Source organism: Crocodylus siamensis, chromosome 4 (genome assembly GCF_052110815.1).
Source record: "Crocodylus siamensis isolate JL-2025a chromosome 4, ASM5211081v1, whole genome shotgun sequence".
NCBI classification, from domain to species: domain Eukaryota; kingdom Metazoa; phylum Chordata; order Crocodylia; family Crocodylidae; genus Crocodylus; species Crocodylus siamensis.
Window position 1 is genome coordinate 156,514,742 of NC_143398.1, and position 20,709 is coordinate 156,535,450.

Sequence of the window (20,709 nt, forward strand, 5' to 3'; positions counted from 1 at the left end):
GGGCACTGTACACTGTATTCAGGAGGCCTGGTGGACCTTCACTTGTTTGCTTGGTTGAGGTCCTCCCCTGTTTTTCTGCTGGGTCCCATCCCTTCCCATGCAGATGCAGGTAGGAGCCCCCTTGTTCCTAAAAGGGGAGCTACACCAGGCTCTCTGTCTTAGCTATGTAGCTCCCTTTGCTGCAGATGATTGCATATTCCCATCTGAATCGTGTGACTGTCAGAGGTATGGGATGTTCCTGGTGATGCCACATCCAAGCAGAATGCCAGGGAAAGTGGCCCTTTGTTACCTTGACTGGGATCTTGCTGTCCCTATTCTTGCCTCACTGTAGTTGGTTATTGTATGTATTACAGTAACGTTCTGCAGCCCCAACCAGCAATCAGGGCCTCACTGTGCTGACAAGTATGGAGAGTCCTTTCTTTTCCCAAAGATTTAACCATTTAAGGTCTTGTTTACAGGGGGAAATTCATTCAAGTAGGGTCTGAGTTTAAAGAAGAGCAACTGTTTAGGATTGATTCATGGTGTAAGGATGGTTTTGTTCTGGAATTAGCCTTGTTTCTAATTTAATCCTAAATGGGTCAAATGCAATGGGGTAATCCAAACCAGACTAAATTAGAATAAAGCACTCTAATTCCAGAATAAGAGAGTTCCCCCATGCTAGGGAATAGTTGTTCCAAAATAACTCCTCATATAGATGTCTTCAAAGAATAAGACACTAAAAATGGAGCTAGCAGACAGAAACAGTGCAGCTTCTTGCCCCAGTGAGTTTGTGACTAGACTGGCAAGCAGTCCTGCAACAGATAATTAAAACAAAGAATTACTTGGCATCCTTGTTTGATGGCCTTGCAGAAGTGATCTGAAGGATGGGAGGAAAGGCACTCAGTGTCCATGTTTAGGGAGACTGTTCCAGGTGTGGGCCATGAGAGAGGCAATGAGAGATCAGGAGTGAGCAAAGGAAGCGAGTGATGGATGAAGTTTAAGTGGTAATGAAAGAAGCAAATTAGGTAGAGCACAGGTGATAGTGATGAGGGCAGAGACTGAGGCAAGGGTAGAGCTGTGTACAGCTTTAAACGTGAGGGAAGGAAAAATTAATATACTGAAGTGAGAGAGACTTTGGAAATCAGGGGTGAGCTCTCTTTTACAGAGACCTCTATGGAGAATTGCTGCCTGTACCCTATGGATTATACTGGTTGTTTGTATTTTCAATAGCCTGTTTTGGACCAACAGGCCTGACCTGTAGAGAATCTGCAGTCTCTTTATCCAGTCTGTGTTCACTTAACTGAATATTTCTAAGCTGTGCAGGAGCCCTGGAAGAACAGCAGACATGTAAGCACAGCTGGTAGCCTAGCTGTGGAAAGTGATTAGGAAAAATATTTTGTAGTCACTGCCGAAGCATGGGATAAACTGGCTCTTCTACTTTGTCATCCCAAATGGTTCTGAATGAGGCAACAATTTGGCAGAAGCAGGCCTGCAGCTGAGTAACCCCATAGCCTGGTAGGATTAGCTGTCATTCTTTAACCATAATGTAGTTTATTGATGCCATCACAGGCATCATCCTTTGAGGCAAAAAACAAAAAAAAAGATAGATGAAACTTTCAGCTGTTTCACTTGTTCTACCAGAAATCATTAGTTTTAGCTGTACTTTGGCCTTGGATAGGGGCCTGCTAAAATTGATGCTTAAGACTGATGCTGAAGATTAATTAATTTCTCCTGGCCTAATGATTCATTGTGGGTGTGGTGGTCCCTCCGGCATACTCAGAAAACATTATTTGGAACTATTGACTCCAGGCTGGGTGGGGGCATGATTATAGCACTTGTAACATTTAACTTCAGCATGTGAGGAAAATCAAAGCGGTGGCTGGCTTCTGAAAGACATGGTTGGTATCTGTAGCTGCGTATATTAATCCTTGCTAATGCTTCAGGGCCTGTACAGTATCATATGAGGTTTTTTGGTATGAGGGATGCTTTGCCCTTTGGTAGAGGGATAGGAAAACCCAACTGATTAGACCAAGGTTTGGGTTCAGATTGGAAGAGCCTATGTTCCTTAAAGGAAGGAGAGGGAGCCTGGGATAATCCAAGGGGACTTAATGGTGGGGGTCTACTACAGACCACCCAACCAAGGGGAAGAGCTAGACCAGGAATTCTTAAGTCAGCTCACGGAGGTAGTTAGGTCAAAGGACGTGGTCATCATGGGTGACCTGAACTTTCCAGACATCTGCTGGGAAGAGCAGTCAGCCAGGTCTGACCACTCATGTAGGTTCCTAGCCAGAGTGCAGGACCTCCATCTAACCCAGGAGGTGCCCAGCCCCACCAGGGGAGAGGTCCCGTTGGACCTGGTGAGGGGGCTGCAGGTGCTTGACCACCTGGGCGACAGTGATCATCGCCTGCTTGAATTCATCATCCAGGGCAAGGTGGCAAAGGCCTGTAGCAAGGCAGCAGCCCTAGATTTCAGGAGGGTGGACGTCAATGAGCTAAGGAGAATAGTTGGGGAGGCACTGAGGTCCCAGAGGGGAGGGAAGCGGAGCAGAGCCAGGTGACGAAGAAAACTGGTCGCTCCTTAAGGAGATGACCCTCCAAGCCCAAAGGGAGGTAATCCCAACACGGATCAAAGGGAGCAGGAGGGCGCAAAAGCCCCCATGGCTCACCAAAAGCATCCGGGAATGTCTCCTAGCTAAAAGGGAGGTGCACACCCAATGGCAGGGAGGGGCCGTTACCAGGGAGGATTATACTGTGGTTGCTCAGGGATGCAGGGGGGTGCTCAGGAAGGCCAGGGCAGAGATGGAACTGGGACTAGCTTCCCAGATCAAGGACAGCAAGAAGTCCTTTTTTAAATACATAGGGGGCAAAAAGAAGGTACCGGGTAACGAGGGGCCCCTGCAGGACACGCTGTGAAATCTGGTTGTCACACCAGATGACAAAGCTAACCTATTTAACGACTTCTTTCGCTCCATTTTCCTAAGCAGGGACTGGATCGGCCCCCCTCAGGCCTCAGGGGAGGCGCACCTAGGCCAAGGGTCAGGGAGGACCTAGTCAGGGAACTTCTGGAGGGACTGGACATATTTAAATCAGCTGGTCCGGATGATCTCCACCTGAGTAGTGAGGGAATTAGCTGAGGTCATTGCGGGACCCCTGGCACAGCTTTACGAGCACTCGTGGTGCTCTGATGTGGTGCCAGAGGACTGGAAGAGGGCCAATGTGGTTCCCACCTTAAAAAAGGGGAGGAAGGAGGACCCAGGAAACTATAGGCCAGTCAGTCTTACCTCAATCCTGGGTAAGCTTTTTGAGAGAAGTATCCTGGCACATGTCTACGAGGGGCCAGCAGGGGAGGTTATGCTTAGGGGCAACCAGCATGGGTTCATTAGAGGCAGGTCTCGTCATACCAGCCTTCTACGACCACATCACCAAATCCTTAGACTCAGGGGTAGCAGTGGACATAGTCTTTCTGGACTTTCGGGAGGCCTTCGGCACGGTCTCTCACCCTGTTCTCATTAAAAAAACTGGGGGACTGTGGTGTCAACACCTACAAAGTCAAATGGGTTACCAATTGGCTGGAGGGCCGCAACCAAAGAGTGGTAGTGGATGGGTCATTTTCGACCTGGAGGGATGTGGGCAGTGGGGTCTCCCAGGGCTCGGTCCTCGGGCCCACACTGTTCAACATCTTCATCAGTGACTTGGACAAGGTGGTAAAAAGCACCCTGTTTAAATTTGCAGATGACACTAAGATGTGGGAGTATGTGGGCACGCTAGAAGGGAGGAATAGGCTGCAATCAGACCTAGACAGGTTACGGGGTGGGCGGATGGGAACAGGATGGGATTCAACACTGACAAGTGCAAGGTGCTGCACCTGGGGAGGAAGAACCAGCACCATACCTACAGGCTGGGGAACTCCCTTCTCGGCAGGGCAGGGGCAGGGGCAGACAAGGATCTTGGAGTCATCATTGATGCCAAGATGAACATTGGCTGGCAGTGTGGGGATGCAGTCAGGAAGGTCAACTGCACCTTGTCATGCATCTGCAGATGTATCTTGAGCAGGTCCAAGGAGGTGATCCTCCCCCTCTATGCGGCACTGGTCAGTCCGCAGCTGGAGTACTGCGTCCAGTTCTGGGCGCTGCACTTCAAGAGAGATGTGGTCAACACGGAGAGGGTCCAGAGAAGGGCCACCTGCGTGATCAGGGGACAGCAGGGCAGGCCCTATGAGGACAGGCTACGGGACCTGAAGCCGTTCAGCCTCCACAAGATAAGGCTGAGAGGCGATCTAGTGGCTGTTTACAAACTAGTCAGGGGGGGCCAGCAGGCACTGGGGGAGTCCTTGTTCCCCTGAGTGCTACCAGGATTGACTAGTAATAATGGTCACAAGCTGGCAGAGGGTAGATTCAGACTAGACGTAAGGAGGCGCTACTTCGCTGTCAGGGCGGCTAGGATCTGGAACCAACTTCCAAGCAAAGAAGTGCTGGCTCCTACCCTGGGGGTCTTTAAGACAAGGCTAGACGAACACCTTGCTAGGGTTGTTTGACCCCCAGTACTTTTTCCTGCCAAGGCAGGGGGTCGGACTAGATGATCTACTCGGGTCCCTTCCGACCCTACAAACTATGAAACTATAGCAATCCTTTGTGACAAAAGGATTCGTGTGGGTATCTCAGTATTATTCTCAAGGAGCAAACTTTCTGTTGAGTGTGGAGAAGGACTGGGAGAATAGGCTGTGTTACAACTTTAGTGCTGACTTGGTGAGTATCCTGGCAACTTGCTTCAAGTTACATGGAGCACTCAGTTTTCCTCATCTGTGAAATGGGGTAAATAATACTTTTTGATCTCAGGAGGGTCATAAGATGTCATTAATGTTTGCAACGTACTTAAATCCAAAGATTGCAAAGACACTTCAGAGGCATATTTCACTATAGGATCATGGTCTTGTTCCCTGCTAAAAAGAGCTTTGGAAGGGTAAAGTACGATAGTGCTAGAAAAGTAAATCTCAGCCCCAATTAACTTACTTTTACTTCTGACAAGCAGAGGAGGTATGATGCCAGCTATAAGGAGACTATAATCTAAAGAAGGAGCAGCTGAGGACAAGGAGTCAGGATGGCTGGGTTTTTCTCCCAACTCTGGAGCACTGCAGGACCTTGGGTAAGTGACTTAGCCTCTTTGCCTCAGCAGGTTTCCCACCTGTAAAGAATGCACTGGCTCACCTCAGTGAAGTGCTTTGTAGGAATAAACCCTTCTAAGCACAGAATGCTAGTGGTCATTACTTACATTTTTAATTTTATTTTTATGGTCACGCCAGCAGCCAGAATTTAATCATACGAGGCAGCAGGTGATACAGTAATGCTTACAATTGACTATTTGGGTTTCTTTTCCTCCTTTATGCCTACAACTAAACAGCACTCTGGTTTGTGGCAGATCAGCACTACTGGGCTAGATAAAAGCAATATGTAGCTAGGGTCTGGCAGAAAAGCATGCTACTAGAGCAAAATTAAGAGGATATTGGGAGTGTAGAGAAGCAGGCCCAGGGAAAGTACCTCAGCACAGTGTTTAGGTAGGGAGCTGTGACTAGCCCTAGGGACTGGGGGAAAGTATCAATCTAGTTGATTATTTATGGCAAATCTAAAGGACCCACAGCTGAGGGCAGGGACCCTAGGTTGCAGAGCCCCTTAAATGAATGTTTAGAGCTGCAGATGCAGGGGACTAAAGCAGGTCATGGTTACCGCAAAGGGAAGAGAGCATTGGGTGCGTCTACATGTTCATTAATGCATGATGGTTACTGGATTTGTGGTTGTAGTCGTGTTGGTCTAAGGACATATGCAGGCGAGGTTCTTTGAGTAGATGTGATATTTTTTCATAAGACCAACTGAGTAGTTGGAGAAAAGTTCTTAGCAAACTTTCAGGTGCAGTAACCCTTTGTCAGGAATAGGGAGTCTCTGCAGAGTGTGACTGCACCCAGTGGTTACTGTGCATTTAATTGAGTACTTGTATAATCAAGCTGATTATTGATGGCAATTTAGTACATGTATAATCAAGTATTAAATAAGTGTGTAGTAACCAGAGTTACTGTGCAGTAGCGTAGGTAATCGCCTCTTCAGTGACACCACTGTGCCGTAGCCTAATAACAGTAGTGCTGTTGGAGACTGTGCAGCTAGTGTCTCATGTAGACATGCCCGTTTATGCCTCAGAGATCCCGTGTAATCAATAGGACGACCAACTGGCTGCATATGTCATTAGACGAGTGATCCTCAATAGACGGGCAGCTAGTCCAGGCCAGGGCCATCCCCAACTCGGTGGCCCTTTGCCTAGCCAGGGCCGATCGCCAGAGCAGTGGGACACGGGACCCCCTCGGGGCACACGGTGGGGTGAGCTCCCGCGCCTGTCCCCGGCTGTGCAAGCCTGGCAGGGTCTCCTCGGGGCTCGCGCTGGCGGCTGTGCAGTGCAGTGGCAACCTGTCCCAAGCCTCAGCAGCTGATAACCTGCGGGCCCGGCCCGGCCCAGCCCAGCCCAGCGCCGCCCACGGGAGGTGCAGTGGAGCCATGATCATGCCACCCAGCGCCCCGCGCAGCTCCCTCCGCCGGGCGGGCCAGGCCGGGCCGAGCCGGCGGCCGCACCGCACGTCCTGCCAGGCCGCGCAGCCCGCCCCGCGACGCGCCCCACCGCCGCCGCCCAATAGGGAGCGCGGCCGCGCTCAGGCAAGGCCACGTGGAGCCTGCGCTGCCCAATGGCGGCCCGGGGCGGGGCGGGCGGAGCAGGCCGCGAGAGCCCAACAAAAGGCGGTGGCAGCGGCGGCGGCAGCGGCGGGGCTGGCGCGGAGCGTGGTGAGTCTGCGGGGTGGCGGCCTGGCCCCTCTCCTCTCGCCGCCGGGGCCGGGGGTCCCTGCACCGATCTGGCCCGGCCCGGCCCGGCCCGGCGAGGGCCCAGCTCAGATCTCGCCCGCCCTGGGGTAGAGGCGCGGCGCAAGAGGGCTGGGAAGGCATCTAGACCCCCCCGCTCCCAGCGGCACCAGCCCCCACGCGATCACCCCAGCCACCGCTTTGTCTCCCCCGGGGCTCAAAAGCGTCTAGGGGTGGAGATTGCACCACCTCCCTGGGTGGCCTGTTCCCTCCTGGGGAGAGAGGTTTCTCCTAATGTCCAGCCTCAACCTCTCTTGCTGCAACTTGAGACCATAAAGCCCCCTGGCCTGGTGGAGGACAGTGACATACAGGGCGCTGAGCCTGGCTTCCTCCTGCCCTCCATCCTGTAGCATGCTGGGCTTGCAAGTCATGGGGCCGTCGGTGTGTGCCTACCTAGCCCTTGGGTAAGGTGCCTGCCAGAGCCGCCTTTTCCTCATGGGGGGGGCTGTTGGGGGAGGGAGGAGTGAATTCTGGAAGCAAGTCTCCTGCTGCAGGTCAGGGTGCGAGACACTTTGGGGAAGGAGACGGAGACCCCCTCCCTGCTTGGCAAGTTGCAGTTTATTGGATCAGAGTCATCGAATATGAGGGTTGGGAGGGACCTCAAGAGGTGATCCAGTCCAGCTCAGCTCGACTCCCGGCTCCTGGGCAGGATGGCTTCTGACGAAACCATTCCAGGCAGCATCTGATGAAGTGAACTTGGATTCACCAAAACTAGGGAGCTCTGTCTGTCTTATTTAGTTAGTCTATAAAGGTGCCTGTTGCCTGAGTTCACACTAACACAGCTAACTACTTCTCTAGAGCAATTGCAGAGCTTTCTTGCTGTACTAAATTAAATTTTAATCCAGGCACTTGGAACTTTCCTTTCTCTACCCACCCCCCCTTTCCACTGAGATGGTAGTGGGCACCCTCTGTCTCCTTTTTATTGCTCTGCTGTTGGGCTGAGCTCACTGTCTGTTGATAGAGCACTTCTCTACAGGCTCCAACAACTCTTGCCCATTCCAAAAACTGTTTCTCACTGACTTTGAGACCCACTGACAGGGCAAACCTCTGCTGTTAGTCATATGAAACAATAATCCAGTCTAAGGGGAAAAGCTCTAGATTTGGTTTTTTGGTAACCTTGGAGCCAAGACTGTGATATAGCTCCTTCTGTCTACTCAGGTAGGAGCTATGGCAAAGGCTCAAGTTTCCTACAGAATGAGCCTTTGAGCTTGGAGATCATTGTGAGGACCCATTTAGAATTTCATTCCTTTTTTTTCTTGACCTATAGAAGTGTTTGAAGAGAATTTACTCCTCTCCCAGTTTGAGTCAGCACACAGAATTACTGTGTCTGCATCTCCTTTTTTTTCTTGTCTCGGTTGCCCATCGCTTCCAAGTGCTTATCTTTTCACATTCAGTCTTATGGGCTGAGTGTGACTAAAATACGTCCACAGTGCATTCATGTTAACTGCAGCTCCATTAGACTAGCTACCTTTAAATTAGCTTGCTCTGGTACTACTGGCAGTACAGCTGCAACAACAGAGAACTTGGCACAGGCTGCAAAACCTGTCCAAGAAGCTGGGTAAATATTCAGCCTACAACTCTGCTTTGCATTATAATCACTGGAGTACTTACCTCAGCTTCTCAGGCAGGTTTTGCAGCCTGCACTGAGTTCTTAGAAGTGCAATTTGCTGCCAGTCATACTGGAGCAAGCTAGTTTTAGAAGTTGTGTGTGTGTATAGGTTGCCATTGCAATGGTGAACACAGCATAGATGTGTTTTAAGGCATCTGCCAGACAAGAATGAAACTCTTCGGTCACTTATCTTTTTAACAGTGGTAGCACTAATACATTTTAATAACTATACCTTTGGGGCCAGATTCTGTTCCACATGCTAGGTGCCTAAGTTCGATTCTATTCTACCCTGTTAAAGTCTTGTTTTTTGGGTGGTTTGGTTTTGTTTTTTAAAAAAGCTTTCTGTAACAGGCTTAAGGGTAAGATGACAGCATGAGTCTCCAAAAAAAAAAAAAAGAGTGAGAAGGACCCACCCACCTTTTGCACTGATTATTTTTTCAGAGACTCGAGCAGGGTGGAATAGAATTGCACTTTAAGCACAACTTGTAAGTCCACTTACCTACCTAATATGTATGAATGAAACCTGGCCCATGGATTCTCTGCTAATAAGATCTTGATGAAAATGAACTAATTAATCAAATGGGAAAAGGTAACTTTAAAAAATGCATTGTTACTAGATTTATTTAGCTCTAGGCACTATACCCTCCGTGCTGTATGCAGCGTTTGACAATATTTGAGTCTGGCAAGCTGCAAGTCAACTTCTGCACCTTAGCTTTATAATCTGATTCTCTTTTTTGGGAGAGGGAAGGACATGGTGGAAAGGGACACAGGCCAGATGGATGTTACAGATGTCTGAGAAGCAGGGCTGTCAAACAATTTTAAAAATTTGATCGTGACTAGTTGTGTGATTTAAAAAATTAGTCACAATTAATCGTGAACTGAATCGCACAGCTAAAAACTCAAAATTATGGAGGTGCTTTGGTTGAGGGGGTGGGTGTAGGCTATGTGTTTGGAGGGGGAACTTGGGAAGGTGTGGGGGACTGTGGGTGTATGTGAGGTTTGAAGCGGGGGGGTCCCTGCACACCTTGGCAGAATGCAGGGTATTATAGGTCATGAGTGATGGGCAGCGGCGAGGGTGGGGGGGAGCTGTGGCTTGAGAGTGTGGGGCAGATAAACACGCAGATAGTGCCCAGAAGGTAAGTCTGTGGAGGGGCAGGGGGAAAGAGAGAAGAGGTTTGGGGGTGTGGGGGGCTGATTGAGGACCCCATGGTGACGGGGACTGGTGCAGGGCTGGAGTGCATGGGGCCCTGGGGCTGGGGCAGGTCGTGGGATGGAGCTGTGGGAGGCTTGTCCAGGGGTGTGCAGGTCCCCAGTGCTGCATGCACCCCAGGAAGGGGCATGGTGGGCATATGCACCCGGATTTGTGCATGGGGTAGGGGTGGAGTACCTGCTGTGGGCTCTGCGCCTTGCTGTCTTTGCCCAAGGAGTCGTGGTACACCATTTTGTGCCTCCTGTGGCTAGGCAGGCAGGAGATGCACAGCAATGCCAGCACGTGGCTCCCGGGGCAAAAGCAGCAGGGTACAGAGCCCCAGCCCACAGCAGGCAGCCCACCTCTGCCCTGCACTCGGCTGGGGGTCATGTGCCCCCCATGCCAACTCCAGGGTTGTGCACAGTGGTGGGGAGTTGCACTCCCCTGCACCCCTGGATGAGCCTCCCGGGGCTCTGTCCCAGGGTCTCATTTACCTCCTGGCCCTGCTCAAACCTTCCCTCACTGTGGGGGCTTCAATCTGCACTCTCCTATGCCCCTTCCCTCTTCTTACTGGCATGGTGCTGTTCTATACCTAGTGTGTAGGCCGTGTCTGCTTGCATGTGTGTGTCTGTATGCCTGTGCGTGCCTCCCTCGCCCCCCAGCAGCTGCCCAGAGCCTGCACCCAGGCTTGCAGTTCTCTGTACTGCCACTTTTGGGTGGCCCGGAGGTAGCAAAGCAGAGCCTGGGTGCAGGCTCCAAAACCACCTGTGTGACTTTTTTTTTTTTTTTTAAAGAACTGATTAATGCATTAATTGTGATTAATTAACAGCCATACTGAGAAGCCCTTCTAGCTTACTATGTAGTACTAATCCAGAACTGTTATGGCCCTAGAAGCAAGGTTTCTTTCCATCAGAAAAGTATAAAGGGTTTCTTGCATATCTAAGATCATAGCCAGGGACAGGGTGTAGATGGTGGTTTGAACCCATGGCTAGGAGTCGGGAACTCCTGAGCTCTGATACCCTGTAGCTTTGTATAAGTCACTCCAGCCCACTGCCTTAGTTTTCTTAGCTGTTCAAAAAAAAGCATAGGGGTAAATAATATACCCTCCTCTCCCCCAAGCATGTGGAGATCCTGACTTAAAATAATCAACATACAAATGTAACTATAGTTAGTATGTTTTATAAACATATGTGCAAACATTCTGTCTCTGAATGGTTTGTGCTTATGCATTTTCTTAATCATGGATCTGGGGATGTCCCCTTTGTTGTATGTAGCCCTAGAGATGACAGTTTTGGGAGTTTCACTTCATTCTGCTGAACTTGGGTGAAATTGCTGAATAGCCTACTTGTTCTCATTCTCCAGCACTGACTGCATCTGTTGCCTTCATAGCTTTGTAACAACTGTTTTCCTAGCTTTGTTTTTCTTGGTAGCTGCAACCACCAGTTCCTCTTTTGCCTCTATACATATTTTGCATTTCTCTGCTTCTGACTGCATTTGTCATCTGAGTGAAAGCATTCAAAGGCTGAAGGCCTGTCTGCATCTTTTGAGTATATTCATTCCTGGGGTTTCTGCTTCATTTCCTAATCCAGTTAGAAACTTGGAATGGTTCCTATCAGCTGCATCCTGGAAGGCTGGTAGAGTCTACAGTACACAAAGTGCTGTACAAACATGAAGAAAACCTGACCTGTGCCCTCACATTTAATGGTGCACCTGAAATCCTGTGGTTATGAAAATGGTTTAGCTCTAGACTCCTGATACAGGGACATATTTCTATCTTGTAGGCAAGAAATTCTCAGTAAAAGTACTGCAGAGTTTTGCCCAAACACTGACTCTAGTAGTTCTTGACCAGTCCTCTGTGTCCACCTGTGCAAAGCAGGGTTGTGCTCTTACTTCCTATTTTACAGGTGGGAAAACAGAAATAAAAAGACATTGAGGGATTTGCTCCATATTGCAGAGTGACCTGAATGTTAAAGCTGGGACCAAATCCCCTGTCTCTTGGTCCTGGGCTCAGTTTTAGATCAATTGCTGGGACAGAGAAGAGCGATATTCTGTTTTCACATGGATTCTGGGCCTGGAGAGGACCTTCCCATGACGAGCAGGGGTTCAGACTCCAGTCTTCTATGTAGCTGTGCAGAGCATGCCCACAGCCTAGCCAGTGAGAGATCCTGGGGTGGCTGAACCTGTTTCACTTGAATGCTGCAGAGGTGATCCGAAGTCTGCAGCACAAATAATCTAGCCTTAATGATGTTCAAGAGCTAAGCAAGGAGACGCTGCAACAGCTCAGTCCTTTCTTTGAAGCACTTCACAGGGTCCCTAAAGAGTTCTTTTGGAGAAGGGGGAAGGTCTAGTGGGAGGAGCACAAAACTGGGTGTTTTCCTTTCATTTTCTGCATTCTGTCCACTCCTAGGAAGGCTCTGTCTCTCCTGGGGTTATAACTTCATAGGCTTGCTGCACACAGCAGTTGATATACCTTCCTTCACGACTGCCCTGGAATCATTCATTGCTGCTCTTGTACCACGTTCGTGAATGATGTGAAGAGAGAGGCTGGTCTAAGCATAGTTTTGTTGACCTCATTCTGAGGAGAAGGAAATCTTAGTGAAGAAGAAATGCTTATCTGCTGGCATCAGAACTGCTGGAGCGAATGTGGTCTGACCCAAGTGTGGGTATGACCTACATGACCCTCTTGTTGCATCAGGCACCAGTTCTGTTCCAAGTTGCATGTCATGCCAGCCGAAGATGCTAAGCTCAGTTACATGGAAGCAAATGCCATGAAATTGTGTTTGTGAAGGTTGTGCTGGTTGTGGGAGCTGGGTCTTGCGTGGCTCGGTGTCTCTGCCTCGGACCCTGACCTGCTATTTGTTACTTTTCCCCTCAGAGAATGTAGGTATTCATGTAGCTAAGAGCATGTAATAGAAATTGAGAAAGGAAAGTGAATACAAAACTGATCTTTCTCGTGAAAGAGCCCCCAGCATCTTCCCTTGCCTGTGTTTTGTATCCACAGCTACTTTTGGCTGATTGCTCCCTTCTTAAGTTTTTCATCTTGGGATCTCTTATCTCGAGGGTACTTGTGGTAGCTCAGGTGTGCCATCTCCAGTATTGCCAACTCTCATGATTTTTGGTGTTATTCTTGAAGTCTACACTTCAGGAATGTGAAAAACCTTAGTGTGCATGCATGTGCGCACACAGAGGTTTTTTTCCACATTCCCAAAGCATAGGCTTCAAAAATAATACTTTAAGAACAATGCTGAAAATCATGAGAGTTGGTAAGACTGCATCTTGCAGGAAGCACAAGTGGGCAGTTGAGATCAATAAATATTTTGCTGTTCCATGCTCGAGCAGCAGGCTTAACATTTTCACGGGGAAACCAGAGTGGTTGTTACCAGACATTTCCTATTAAGAGAAGCAGATTTGATCATAATATCTTAAGACTTGGTTGTGTCTGATCAGGTTTGATTTAGTCCATGGCAAGTATCTAGCACTGATTTGACAAGCAAGGTCCTGCCTGTGGCTCTCAACACACCTGGTCAGGCATTTCCCAAGTGGTTGGAGAGCTTGACCTCTAATGGATGAAAGGTGAGAGCTCCAACTTGACCAACTGAACGAATGGCAACGCAGGTCTGACGTGAGCTGGCTTGGTGGGAAAGGTTCATTGTTTGCCTATGCTGATTCAGAGATTGTTTTATCTGCCATCTGTCAGACGGAGAGAGAGAGTGAATTTGAGTTCCCTGCTACTGGCAGCATTCAATAAAGAGGAACTCCTCCATTTAGCATCTGACAGAAAGGCTACATAGGTGGTTCTTGCTCCTAGCTTTTTGCCTGGGGAGAGGAGCAGGATGACTGTACTTTGAAGAAAAGCCATTGTTATTTCCTTCCCTTAAGCTTGCAAAACTACTGCTCCACAGACCTGAACTGAACATTAATCAGGATGAGTGCTCTCACGATAGCTTCTCCTGAACAGGTGCTTGTCATTAGGATTTCATAGCTCTGTATTAATTATCAACTCATTAACTCTGCTTGTTACCAAACTCCAGTTTCATCACTTTCCACAATTGGAAATTCTAATTTTAATGATTCCCAGCCGGTTCCCTTTCCCAAGAAACCTCTCAGTTTTTTCCAAAAGAAGTATCTTAGTAGCCTATGCCTGAGGCTGAAGATCCCTCTGCTTTCTTACAACATGTTGAGTCCTGCCTGCATTGCCCTACACATCCCAGCCAGACAGACCTACATTCTAAGCTGTTTTAGGTGTTGTGGGGTTTTTTGTTGTTGTTTTGTTTGGGGTTTTTTAGAGCAGAATTTGAATCCCAAGATGGCATGGGCTCCAGGAAGATGCTACAGATACCAGGAGAATCTTTCAGAAGTTGGGGGTTTTGTTTTGTTTTGTTTTGTTTACCCCATTTATTTAATCTGAAAGTCCTTTCTTGGCCTCCCCTACTCTGTGCCTAGTTGTTCCAAGGTGTTTCACATTCAGCTGGTTTTCACCAGCTTGGGTCAGAAGCATCTGTCATGTTCCAGCAGACATCAGGTTCAGCTATTCATGCCTGTCTAGCTTGTCAGCTCAGTATGAATGTTTTGGGGCTTTTTGGTTTTGTTTTTTGTTTAGCTTTTCTCCCTTGTTAATATGCCTGAGTAACTTTCGTGACAACAAATCCTGCCAGCACATTTGACAAGTGACATCTTTCTTGGCAGAGGGAGGTAAATATTTTGGAGCCCCAGAGAATATGGTTTCATCTGTCAGGTTTTTTCCTCACTCCTTCTAGAGCTCCAAATGAGCATTGGGATGTCTGCAAGCTTGATTCGTATTTAGGTACTGTTGTGATAATTCAGGACCTTGTTATGTTTTTCTAAACAGAGCAACTGGCACCCTTTTTTATGCAGGGAATCAACCCCAGGGTAGATGCAAACCTTTGCAAAATGTAACAAACAGTCTTTTTAGGAAGAACCATTTGGATCTGCCTGGCAAAGCAGAGAAGGGAGCTTCTTATCCTGACAAGTAAAATGAACATCTGTTTGCAGTCCTGTCTAATCTCTTGCCACCAAAAGGGCTAGGACTAACCCAGGATCTATCCAGCCTGGTCTCCTGTCCATAGCAGCGGCCAGTAATAGCTATATAGGCCTACTGGGCATCACTCCTTTGCTCAACGGTCCCCTTTAGCAATGTCCCCTGATGCATCCTCAGCAGTGTTCCAGGAACTCTCCCAGTTATTGGTTCAGAGGAAGGAAATGAGTACATCCAAACCTGTTTTAGAAGGACAGCTTCTTCCTAAACTCTGTGGGATTAGAGGCAGACTCGTACCATGAAGTAGGAGGGTGTAGGAGGGTGTATATCGCTTCTCGGCCTCTTGAAGGCTCAGACCGAGCGAAAACATTTATTTTTCCCCCCCCCCAGGTCAGGGTATTCTGTTTAAAGTAAATAGCCCTGGGACTGAGATGCTTACCAGAAACAGGTATCCAAACTGGGTGTGAAGTGTGCTGGTTGCCTTCTGAGCAGTCAAGGGCCTGATGGGTGTCCCCAGGTCACCACCATCACACAGATAGCCCAGCCCCCCTCCTGCCTTACTGCAGTGCCCCAGAAATTGAGGAGAATGATGGCCAGGGAGCCCATGGGCCACATGTTAACCTCTTGGGAATGGGATGCAACTCATAAACCTCAAGTTGGACAGCCCCAAACTAAAAAAGCAGCCAGTACTAAGGTTCTTCCTGGTTTCTCAGTACACCTTATACCTCTAATAGCAGCCTCAAAATTAACAGGGTCAGTTCAGGACTGCCTTGGAAACTTTACATTTGCTAACTGCTAGTCAGTTTTGTTTCTTACATATGCAATTAAAGAGGGTTCAGTTGCATTATAAAATAGACTTAGCTTGGAGGTAAGAGGTGAGGGGGAAGAAGAATTTTTGGGGACTGAAGTAGGTGCATAACTGGCATTTGTTGTAATGGGGGCAACGGGCAAAGCATTGGGACTGTCAATGAAATGCATACTGGAGAAGCCTGTAATTCACGTGAGTGGAGTACTCTGGGTCCTTGTAAACATAACCGGTTGTTCTTGTTTTCCCCTATTAATACATCATCTCTTAGGCCTTCTGGCTAATAGGAGACATTGGATTATTAACAGGCTGAGCCCACCAGGTATTATGCCCAATTTGGAAGAATCTGTCTGTCTACATTTTGTTGACACACAGCAGAGCACATGACTTTCTCATTAGTCACCTTCTTGAATCCTGTCCTTCTAAACTTCAGGGTCCATGGTTTCTCTTCCTCTGCTTTTACATCAGCCTTGAGGCACTTATTTTATGTGCAGAAATTGCATCTGGATGGGACTGAGCCGAGTTGCACTTGTTCTGGAAACCCTTCCTGTTCAGGGATTCCTTCTTGTTGTCAAACTCTAGAACTGAATTCAGGGATTGGTTTAAGGACTTTGTTTTGCTCGGATAACTTCTCATTGTCTCCCTCCCACTCTATTGCACTAGGTTTGAAGATGCTCTACTTGGTCTCGGTCTCTTAAACTGCACTTGATTTAAAAACCTCTTTTTTGCCCCCAGAACTTTTGTGTTCTGTGAATTGAACAGATGTTTGCACTGTTCCTTCAGGGAAGTGCAACCACTTTAGACCATAAACACAGAGATAAAATCCTATCCCAGAATCAGGCCAACATTGCCTACAAAACCCTGCTTTACCGTAGACATTTTGTGAGTGGGTGATTCTGGAATCTGAAAGCTATTCCCTGGTGCTATGGGAAGATTGGGAATATGGGCTATATTTTCTGGGTGAGTTACAATGTTACTGGTGATCTTTCAGCCTTTCAGGAGCATCTTGGATCTCCCCAAAGATGCACTCTGGCCTTTCTTGTCATTTTCTTTGGTACAGCTTGACAATCTTGACTGAGAAACTGATGTGACCTGTATGTTTGCAGTAACTACGTGCAAGGTCCTCAGGGATTGTAAGCAAGAAACTATGAAAAATCTGAGCTTTTCACTTCAGTGGCTAAGATTTTTGCCCTTCTGATGTTGGCATGTAACTCTTACAATACTGCTTGAGGTTTATCTTTTTTACCCCCTTGTCACTGAAGCAGCTGCTGCCTTCAGAGCAGGCTCTCAAGTCACATTTTGTTGTAGACAGACCGGTTCTTCTTGTGCCAAGCTTCTGCAAGCACGGACTGATCCACAGCCGTGTTGCACAGTAGTTGCACAGCCCGAGGTCTACTTGCGTGAGGAATCAATGCCACTCAGAATTTCATTTAAAAGATTTTATTGCTGGGATTCACCCATTAGAGCAGGCAGGGAACACGATGTTCATTCAGCAGAGTTTTTTACTTCTCACACAGGAAGTTAAATTTCACCTTGCATTTTCAATGGGATGTCCATGGTGTCCTCTGTGGTCAAGTCTGGACCAACCTTCTGAAATGTTAGCTGTTCTCTAGTTTGTATTTCCTGTGTCCCATTTCAACACACGTTTCTATTCTTGTCCTTTCAGTAGGGGGTGATGGGTGACCTCTAATGATAATACCATAGTTGGATTCTCATAGTGAATAGTTTAGTTTTTGTACTCTGCCTGCATAGGGGCCCCAGAATGACTCTAAAGCCAGCTAAAGAGTTTGTGGGATTAGAAACCAGGTAGTTTCACCAACTGGTGACCTAAACTTTGCGTAAATTGAGGAATTGCATTAAGGTTCTTATCCTGGAAGTGGCATGCATGTGACTGCAGGGGTCTGCCTGTGTGGGTGGCTTGCACCACTAGGCCTAAAGCTGCAGGAGAATGGTAAGCTCTGACTTAACGCTGCATTGCTTTTGCTGTACTAACTGACAAATGGATCAATGGGAGACGGGGGGTGTTGATGCTGTGGCTTGCTTGTGCGCAGAGTGGGAGGTTTGGGGGTTTTTTTCCCCAAAGGTTCCCATTGGCAATGGTTGTGAGGACTTGGTAAGCTCCTTGGCGCTTAACATGCATCCTTGAAATTTGGAACCAAAACTGCCCAGCTATTTGGAAACAGCAATCATTTCTTTGTTCTCAGTATTCCATCATGTCCAGTTTGCACTGTTGCTTAAATGTTTGCTGAACAGATGTAAGCAATTAACCAGGCCCACATTGGTGATGCCTTTATTGGCAGGGAGGTGGGATCTGCTGATGTCTGATGGAAATTTTGCTGCTGATCATTGTGCTGAACAGCCCTGTAGCTCAGAGCATGGTTTCAGTTTGTTTGTCCCATGGTCATGGAAGCAGCAGGGTCAGTGTGACTGAAGATCTTAACCGTGGCATTAAAGCCCCACTAGCACACTAGGGGGTAGCTTTGGGGTCATCATCCATAATCACAGCCAGGGGCAGACCCAGGAGGGGTACTCACACCCTTCCTTTTGATTTCTGGTCTACCTAGTTTTAAAACCAGCTGCCTGGTGGCAGCAGCAACACTTCTATTTAAGCAGCAATGAGGTAGTCGCTGATTTGTTGTGGCTCATAATAATCTACCTGACTTCTTCTGAACTGTTCATACCACAGGTGTTAACAACCCTTTTCCCTTTGTAATAGCCTTGGTTTTTCCACTAATCTATCTACCCCTTCTGCAATTCTGCTATCTGTTAGCCATTCCTGGTAGTATAGCTCCTGTTTAACAGCCTTGGAAACTGTTTCTAACTAGCTAAAAACACTAATTCAGGTGTGGAAATAACTTTCAGTGAAGCATTGGATGCATTGCCAAGATGCTCAAGAAAGCTACATTTTGTTTTATGAATCTGAAAGAGATGCGTATTTCATTCTCAGAACAGGACTAATAAAACAACATCTTTTAATTTACTTTTTTACCTAGTTTGTTGTGGTTTTTATGCATGGTGTGCATTAATTTGCATAAAATAATGCAATTCTAAGGAAGACATACTTGTATTTACTTCTATCTTAAACTGAATAATATAGCCCCAAGCTTATTAGTAAAGTTTCTGGTTTCTCTGTAACTGGGGAAAGATGTGTTAAACACAATGATGCACCACTCTGTCTGACCCCTTTTAAAAAACATCCTAAATCTGCCCATGATCACAGCACTCCTGCCTTCCTATCTAAGAATCTCCAAGCCATTTACATCCCCCAGGTCAAACAGCTCCCTGGGGATTTTGTTAGTGCATCATGACTTTTTAACAATACAAAAGGAAAAGAACAGAGCACCTGAGGTCCTTAAGTGCAGCCACAGACAACTATGTCATGTATTTCCTTTATAGAAATGTGTCAAACTTCTGTTAGTTAATATTTGTGTATGGATTGCAGATTTTTAGTAATAAATTAGAGCCTTATTTCATTTTGAAGGAACTTGCAATGTAAGATCTGTAAGTAACCCTTTAAGAAATTGATTTACAGCATCTGATTGCCAAGAACAGTGTGCTCGCTGCCATGAAGGTGACCAGAAAGAGCTGTGTGTGGAGAAGGCTTCATTTTTAGAGAATCAAAGCAAGTCTAGAGCAGCAATTTTTGAATTGAGCTGGTTATCCGTCCTCACCATAGCCCTTTGTAGTGGCTAGCATGCTGTTCTGAGCAGCTTGTGTTGTGTTGCTAGCAATTCTTCATTGTTATTCTACTGTTAAATGATATGTTTTCCAGGACCTTTCTAGCTGCTTTCCTGGCCTTGCCTAGGCTGTCTAAAATGACACTCCGATTAATAGGGATGCATTTGGTTACAGACTTACCTGTCTGATTTGGTTTGGAAAGGAACTTGCTTGCTAGCTTCCCTGGGGATATACCTCTCCAAAACAGTCTGTCATACATTACTTTACTGTCCTGAAAATCCCTGCATAAAAATGAGCTGGTGAGGTTGCTTCTCCTACTAATTGCAACTCAGATTAGCTCAATTTGCAAAATAAATGAACCTTCTAACTGGTGGTGCTGCAGACTCCAGCTGGTCCCTGCTGGCTTTTCTATTCTGTTTTTTCTGCCTCTTGCAGTTTTTCTACCAGTAAAAGATTCAGCAGTCAAATCGGCCCTGCTGCTGAGTTGGATTTGGAATCAAAGGCAGCTTGTTTTCCGCTAGCTTCTTGGCATCTTGAGGGCAAAAGAGGGCATAGTTCTCAAGTCAATAGGTCAGGTTAGGTGCAGGGAGTGAAGAAGAAAAAGGAACTATTCTTCCATCCTGTTGTCTATTACAATGGTTTTCATCCTATGGTCCATGACCCCCTGTAGAGGTCCAGGTCCACAGACTAAGGCAGTGTTTCTCAACCCATGGGTTGCCCCAAAAGTGAGTTGCAAGAATATATGAGAGGATCATGAACAAACTTTAAGAATAGATTCTCCTTTAAAGGAGAAAAATGTGGGAAATGGTGGCTTTTCCCTTGAAGGCTGGCAGAGTTCCAGACTGCAAGGGACTTCTTGGGGCTCACCACCCTGCCCCACATACTGGGGAGCTAGGGTCTAGGGGCGGCAGATTGGGGAAGAGGGGCACTGGGTCGGGACTGCCCATTGATGTTTACAAATGGGTCCTGGTACAAAAAAAGTTGAGAACCGCTGGTCTACAGGGTCTGCAAAAGATCAATCAAATGGATATAAATTACTCATGCTTGCAATTCAGGGGGGTCCATACTTCCATTCAAGATTTCCAAAGAAGTCTGCACCTCCATTTGACCTTTTTTTTTTTTTTTTTTTTTTTAAGAGGTTCACTAATGAAAAAAGGTTTTAAACCACTGATCTTTTGGCTACGATAACCATGCTTATATAGCTCTGGATATGGGGACTTGCCTAGCATCTTTCTAATGTTCCCAGACTTTTCTGCCTGCAGCCTATACGTTTCTCTCACTTGAAGCCGTTTTGCATCGTGCCTGGTTGGTTCACACTCTTTTATCCAGCCAAGCCTCATCTACCCTCTGAAGGATCACAGGGCTGCAATCCTAATGACAGCTACATTGTTGAGTAACTCCAGCAAAACCAAGCAGGTATTGGTGTTCACATACCTGAACACTGGGCCTGTAGCCCACCCACTGAAGCTGCGGATTAGGCCTTGAGTCATCAAACATTTGAGGCAAATCAACTGGCCTACAGTGTTTCTTCTGCTTGCTTGCTTCCCCCCTCCCCAACAC

General features: G+C 47.3%; 1 protein-coding gene across 2 annotated transcripts in view; it reads left to right on the top strand.

The window, feature by feature from the left end:
• The first annotated feature begins 6,647 nt into the window (after nucleotides 1–6,647).
• ACLY (ATP citrate lyase) overlaps nucleotides 6,648–20,709 on the top strand; it is a 56,884-nt gene continuing 42,822 nt past the window's right edge. For both annotated transcript variants that reach the window (XM_090044418.1, XM_090044421.1), the window contains exon 1: nucleotides 6,648–6,797. The gene's annotated coding sequence lies outside the window, so the exon portion shown is untranslated. The remainder of the gene's footprint in view (nucleotides 6,798–20,709) is intronic.